General features: G+C 38.9%; 1 non-coding gene across 1 annotated transcript; it reads right to left on the bottom strand.

The window, feature by feature from the left end:
* Positions 1 to 496: 496 nt before the first annotated feature.
* Positions 497 to 603, bottom strand: LOC126413592 (U6 spliceosomal RNA). The gene has a single exon (XR_007575378.1). It is a non-coding gene; the product is annotated as a U6 spliceosomal RNA (small nuclear RNA).
* Positions 604 to 7,098: the final 6,495 nt, after the last annotated feature.

Here is a 7,098-nt window from a genome sequence, read left to right on the forward strand (position 1 = left end):
AACTTGATTTGCATCGTTATAATGGCGCTGTTAGAGCCAGTCTTATGCGACTGGCACAAAATTTGAGTAGATGACAATCTTTCAGCTGTGCACACATGCCTACAAACTTTAGTTTATCTCATACACCTCCTTCTTTGTGTTGGGATTTCTTTCCCGTCAGTGTGGTATTAAAATGATTTTAGTGCCTATAGTGACAATGTGAGTACTGGAATGAGATTTTCACTCTGCAGCGGAGTGTGCGCTGACATGAAACTTCCTGGCCAGATTAAAACTGTGTGCCGGACCGAGACTCGAATTCGGGACCTTTGCCTTTCGCGGGCAAGTGCTCTACCATTTTTTTTATCGTTGTGTTAGGTCGTTGCGGACGTCGCAAGACATCCTGTTCAAGTTCGGTGGTTGATCCTTCCACTCAGTTTTTTATTACAGAGGCCAACCGGCTCTCTGGCCGAACACGCTGAGCTACCGTGCCGGCTTTTTTTTTTTTTTTTTTTTTTTTTTAAATGTGGAAAGCTTCACGATTTTACGTGTCATCCTTGCGCAGGGGCCATGCTAATCTTCTCTGTATCGTTCCAATTTTAGTATATGTACTGCCGAAGCAAGTACGCCATCTGAGCTACTCGAGCACGACTCACGCCCCCTCCTCACAGCTTTACTTCCGCCAGTACCTCGTCTCCTACTCTCCAAACTTCTGTGAAGCCCCACTGGGCTTTGATAGTGCGTGATTTCCTGGATGAAACATTCCCGGATCGTTGGACTGGAAGCAACGGTCCAAAACCCTGGCCACCCCGCTCTCCAGACATTACGCCCCTTGACATCAGTTGCTGACGTCGACGAACTGAAGGCTAGGATACAGGCTGCTGTGAGTACTGTGACAGAACACATGTTACGAAACATCTGGCGGGAACTGGAATACTGCCTCGACATTCTCCAAGATACCAAGGGAGCACACGTTGAGGTTTACAAATGTAAGTGATCTTAAAAAAACTAGTAACACTAACCTATGTAAGGGCATCAAATGTAAATTATTATGTCAAACGCTTATTCTGTAATAAATTGTTATAATCAGGGCAAGACTTTGTGCTCACCCTGTATATCAGTCACCATTACGTTCGAGTTTTGGGGAATTGTGTTGCTTCACAGAAATTCTGCTTTAGAAGCGTTTTCTACTGTTATTTCCTTTTCTTGTACACTGTTTCCTTACACATTTATTAGATCTTTTACGATCCAATAAGTTTGTACCATTATTTTTTGGAAAATTCAAGATAATATATTCTGATAATTATGACAATGTGAACTGGGAGCTACTCTTCAGGACCATGTAAGAAATATTACTTGACTGGAAGGATACAAGAATAATTAAGCAACTGTATCAGGACCAAAGGGTAAAAATAAATATAGAAAAAGTAGAGGAAGAGGCCAAGATTACAAAAGGCGTTAGACAAGGGTGTTCACTATCTCAGTATTTATTTAATATGTTCATTGAGAAAGCTATTCAGATCATGAAGGAGAAGCCAAGTGGAATTAAATTCAGTGGTGAAAATATACGTTGTATCAGACTCCAAAAAAGACGCGAATAGAATTCCGTATTTCCCGTCAGACACCCCATGTCGTATTAGGCACTCTTCAACTGTTGAAATCGAAAGTGAACAAACGGAAAACGAAAGTGATGGCAGCACGGAAAAATATGAAACAAATTAAAATCATATCATCTATAAACAAACCAGAACAAAGCAGGAATCTCGTTTTCTTCCTCCTAACACCTTCAATGTACTCTCGACAATGATGAAATACAAATAAGTACTGCCAGCAACGTAATTATCCTTCACACTGATGTTTTGTTTATCCTTACAATCCTGGCGAAAGTACTGAAAAACACTGAGGCAGTCGTTGGCTGTGAGGGCCTAACATCAGGAGAAGCTGAACGTGACAATGCGCAACTGCTAGCGATTACGAAATGCTTCTCTAACGGGTTACGCATACCATGAGACTGACAGATGAGTGAACCGTAGGAGAAAGTGGACCCCTTCGCTTAGCACTGGCATACAAGGCCGCGCTACTCGCGCAGCCACCCGTCCAGTCTTCGTCGGGACTGCCCGGAATTTTAAGTACTGTGCACGATCCCGGCTAGAGAGACTCGGGACACACTTTTACTATCCCGTCTTGTCCTGAATTTGCGAATCATGAGAGCGAAAAGAAAGAACGATGTGTGGATTTCCTCCTCCAGACACTATCCATGAGTCAAAATACCCATTTGCTGTTAAATTAGTGATTATTCATTTTGTCGGTAAGTTGCCAGCGCGTTTCGCGTCCTGTTTGAGTATTTTAGAATTAGAAAGGATCGTCTTTCGGAAAATATGTTTCGTCCTTCCTCTAATGATGAAAACAGTTTGTCAAGTTCGTCTGTTCCGAAGAAGAAGGTTAAAAGTTATACGGCTTTCAACGAGGGCTGGTTAAAAAACGAAAAATTTTTCACATGGTTGATAAAAGAAAAAGACTTCACAGCAAAGTGTGGGATTTGCCCTGCCACATTTTCGACAAAATTTGGAGGAAGAAAAGCTACAGTGGATCGTCAAAGACACAAAAACTCATTCTAGCACAATAGCAGTGTCGTAAAAATAAAACTATTACAACTTTCTTTGTGAAGTAACATACATCTGAGGAAGATGATGTGATACGTGTTGACGTTGCATCTGCTCATTACAGTGTAAAACACAGCCTTAGTTACAGGTCATTGGATTAGCAAATGAAATTGTATCATTCCCCGTTTCCAGACAGTAATATTGCATCGTGTGGAACAATCAAGGCAACGGCTATCTCGTAAAATGTTATTAGCCCATACAGTCAAGATGTAGTCATAGGCGAGCTTCGTAATGCCGTTTATTTTCCTCTGTCCTCAGGTGCTTCAAACGGAGAAAACAGAAAAACTTTTCCTTATGCAATTCAGTACTTCGATGTCAACCACGGCATACGTCAAAGACTGTTAAATTTTTATGACTGTTCCAAAGAAACACACAAAAACATCTTCCATGCAATAAAAAACATTAGAGAATCTTATGGCTTTCATCTGAATCAAATAAGTACATAAAGTGCTGACAATGCTCCAGTAAACCCTAGCAAAAACAATTCCATTTTTGTCTTACTGGAAAACGAAAAATCATCCATTTGAGAGCTAATTGCAACTGCCATGTCCTAGATAATACTGTAAAATATGGTCTTAAAAGTTTTCATCATGATACAAAGGTATTTCTTCTCAAAATCTACAGTGAATTTGGTTCCTTTGTATCAAATGTTCAGTCACTGAGAGAATTTTCAGAGTTTGTGGAGACAGAGTGTAAGGAAAAGTTATGACACGTCCGACCAAGATGGATGTTGCTACTTCTCGCAATTGACAGAACCATATATTGTTGCCGGCCATCAAATCATACTTCATTTCAAAGGGCGAAGAAGGCTATAACCCAGCTCAGGCACTTCTGTTGACTTATTCACAATAATAAGATACCTTAAGAGCAAGCTAGAGATCAGGAAAAAAGATAAATTCTAAGGAAAGTAAGTTCATGAGATCCTGAAATAAATACCAAAATCAAAGAGACTAAGTTTTGAAAATAGTGCACAGTTCTTCATGTTACGTTGCATTGATTATTGACTCGAAAAAATAACTTTTCTGACAGCAGTATGTTCAACTTGCTTACAGGTTTTTCACTTAAAGAACGACAAGCTTTTCGTCTGCAGTGACAGTATGTTTTAAAGGCTACCAGTAGATTGAGTCTCAGCTTGCTTGAAAATCAGCGATGCAATTAATTCTGCGATTTCCGAAATGCATATGCTGGGAACTGATAAAAGTAAAGTAGAACATCAAATTTGGGTAGATTTAATCAAGCATCAGATCACAACTGACATCTCCCATTTCCAGCTGCTTAGGAATATATTATACACATTTTCAAATCCTATTAGTTATTCATTTGCTGAAACAATCCTCATATGATGAAGAACCAGTGGTTAGGAGGAACAAATCGGATTTCCACGGCCTTTGTGAAAAGAGAACTTCAAATAAAAGTGAACTTTTCGGAAAGTTGTGGTGAATTCTGGAACTTTCTGAGAGAGAGGGGCGACGGTGAAGGACTGTTCAAATCAGCGAAGAGCAATACAACATATGCATTCAAAAATACAAAACAGTGATCATGTTACTGTTTGACATTTTCTTTAATATTTTTTATCTAGAATTTGAAAGGAATTTATTATATTGCCTGAATGGTCGTTTAAAAATTCATTTCATGTTAAATGGCAAATCCATACATTACAAATAAGAATGAAATGGAGAAGACTACATTTTTATTTTTGCGTTTACAAACTAATAAAACTAAATTTTGATATTTTTGGAAGTCATGGATACAAGTTGGTTATATTACTTACGATATTTGTAGTAACCTTTAGCGTTTCTTCATTCCGTATGATCAAAAATTTGTACAGTCTACTGTTTCTTGAGAGGTGGCATCCCCATGCACTTGTTGTGGGCAATTTACTCTTAAACAGTTGAATTGTTAATTCTATTCATGCCCGTGCTTACGTAGATATTCGAGAGTTTATGCGCCGTAAAAGATCTCTTGCACAACCATTAACAAAGGCGATGTTCGAGTAGTTATTAGCAGCAAGGTAACTAAAGCTGTCTGCTAACAATAACACACAATTTCTTTTTATTCATTATTTTCCGTACATGTTACGCTGATGATAAATATCACCCCATGAGGCCGTTTTTATCTTTCTGCGAAAGGTAAGCAATGTTGGACAAATAAAATACAAACAGGAGAGTGTTCACTGACAGTTTGTACAAAACTTATACCTCAGTAGAACATCTGATTACTCTTTTTGCAAAATGGTTGGATCTGAGTACTATGGGACTTAACATCTAAGGTCATCAGTCCCCTAGACTTAGAACTACGTAAACGTAACTAACCTAAGGACATCACACACATCCATGCCCGCGGCAGGATCCGAACCTGCAACCGTAGCGGTCGCGCGCCTAGAGCCGCTAGGCCACACCGGCAGGCACTCTTTTTGCACTTTGCCATATTTATTAGAGGTGGTATTTAACGCAGTTTGCCATCTGCAAGTAACAATATTTTTCTATTTCGACGTACTTTCTCTGACGCTGAAACTTCGATACTTGTCTGAACTATTTTTTCTGCTGCATCTGTTATGGTTACGTATTAATTTCTTCTTCAAGATTTCTCAATAGTTACAGCCTCGGGGCCGGTTTTGGACAGCGCCATTTCGACATGTATGGTATGCTTCAACCATGGCGGCACGTGCACGGTTCAAACTGAGGCCGTGTCATACGTGAGCGACAGAAGCGAGTGACAGCGAGCGACTTCTGGATACGCGACACTCCAGCGACAAACAGCAGCATCGGACGAAAAGCTAGGGTGTCCTGCGTGCGAGCGACTATGTCACGCTACAAGACGGCTGCTTAGAGCCAACCAGCTGCTTCAATAAAACGGCGTCCCCGACCTGTAGAATACTGTAGCTGGAGAGTAAGGCTACAGAATTAGGTTTACTTAAGAAAATAAAGCGAAAAGGAATGCTGTGCATGAAATTTTCAAGGGAGCAATGTCCATGGAGAATTTCGTAAGTATCAACTACAAAGATCACCAGACAACTTCTTCGAACACCCGTAATGAGCAGAGGAGCATTCGACTATCTCATCAATAAATTAAATACGAATGGTTTTTTTTTTTTTTTTTTTTTTTTTGCATCATCAAAAACTTTTAACAGCCAATAAATGCGGAGGAATGACTACTACATGACTAACTACACTAAATACGAACATTGATAACAGTACGCAACAGCCAGCTATGGTTTGAAAAGGATCCTGGATTCGATTCTGGGTCGCTCATATATTTCTAGTGACTCAGTTTCGATTCTGTATACTAAGTTTTATGTATACTGTTTACATTGCATCGCTAAGTAAATTTTTAAGGTCTTGCCAAAGAACTTGATCTTCACATCTATCCCAGTATATCACACACATTTAATTCCTCATAAATTACAATGAACCATGAAATTTTACAGATATTTGATGTTGCGAACGTAATTCATCGACAATCAGTGTTAAGGCCAAGCGTTTCAATTACTCTAAATAGTCTGTAAAATTAAAGCTTACAAAATTTTTAAAAAGAAATTCAACGTTTTATGTAATGATTTGTCTGAAAGTATGAAATAAAAAATATTAAGGAAACTTTTGGTGCACCTCATTTCCTGTTCATGATTTCGAGCATCATTCTAAAGCATGTAGAACGTTTCTCTGATCCACTTATTTCTTTTACACAAATCATTTCATAAAATATTTGACCGATTTCTTTCATTTTTAATTTCAAGTTTTATTCATAAAGCATGATCTTACTGACTCCTCGTTTGCCTTCCTACCTTACTTGATTCGAAGGAAGCCTTGTTGACATTTAAATACCGCACCAATGTATCTTTTTATGTGCAAAATAGCTAGGTCTTGAACAGAGGAAATTTTCGACAATTCATTTACATAGCTTGGCAGCAGCTTTTCGTGAAATATTTCAATGTTTCCTCAGCTTATTAATTAAGTTTTCGTTAATTACCGTTATTACTTTCAAGCAGATAAATATTTTCATGCCAAACTAGACCTCATGTTGGTCACTTTGATACCACGTTTACCTGTTTCTGTCCCTCTGTTTGTCTATGAAAATTTGGACAACACCTCATGGTGTAAGTTATAGGGAGTCTTGTTTTGGCTCTGCTCACACGTTTACAAAAACGTATTGAGTGTTAATCATATGATAAAATAGCCCTTTCTGCGTACTGTCATTTCCAAAATTCATCGTTTCGATATCTTGAACCGTTTACGAGATACGACGATTTTTAGAGCACTTGATTCCCGAAGTGCAGGAAAGGTTCGGACGCGCCGCGAGGGACCCGTCCGCGGATATAACCAATATCTCAAGAATGAAAAGAGATATCATTCTGGTCTCAGCTTTAAACACAAATTAGATATATTTGTCACATTTCATAAGCAATAATGTATGGCCTTAAATGAACTATACAGAAAGTCTACGCCAATGGGATTTTACCTCT

The sequence above is a fragment of the Schistocerca serialis genome, chromosome 7, assembly GCF_023864345.2.
Source record: "Schistocerca serialis cubense isolate TAMUIC-IGC-003099 chromosome 7, iqSchSeri2.2, whole genome shotgun sequence".
Lineage (NCBI taxonomy): Eukaryota > Metazoa > Arthropoda > Insecta > Orthoptera > Acrididae > Schistocerca > Schistocerca serialis.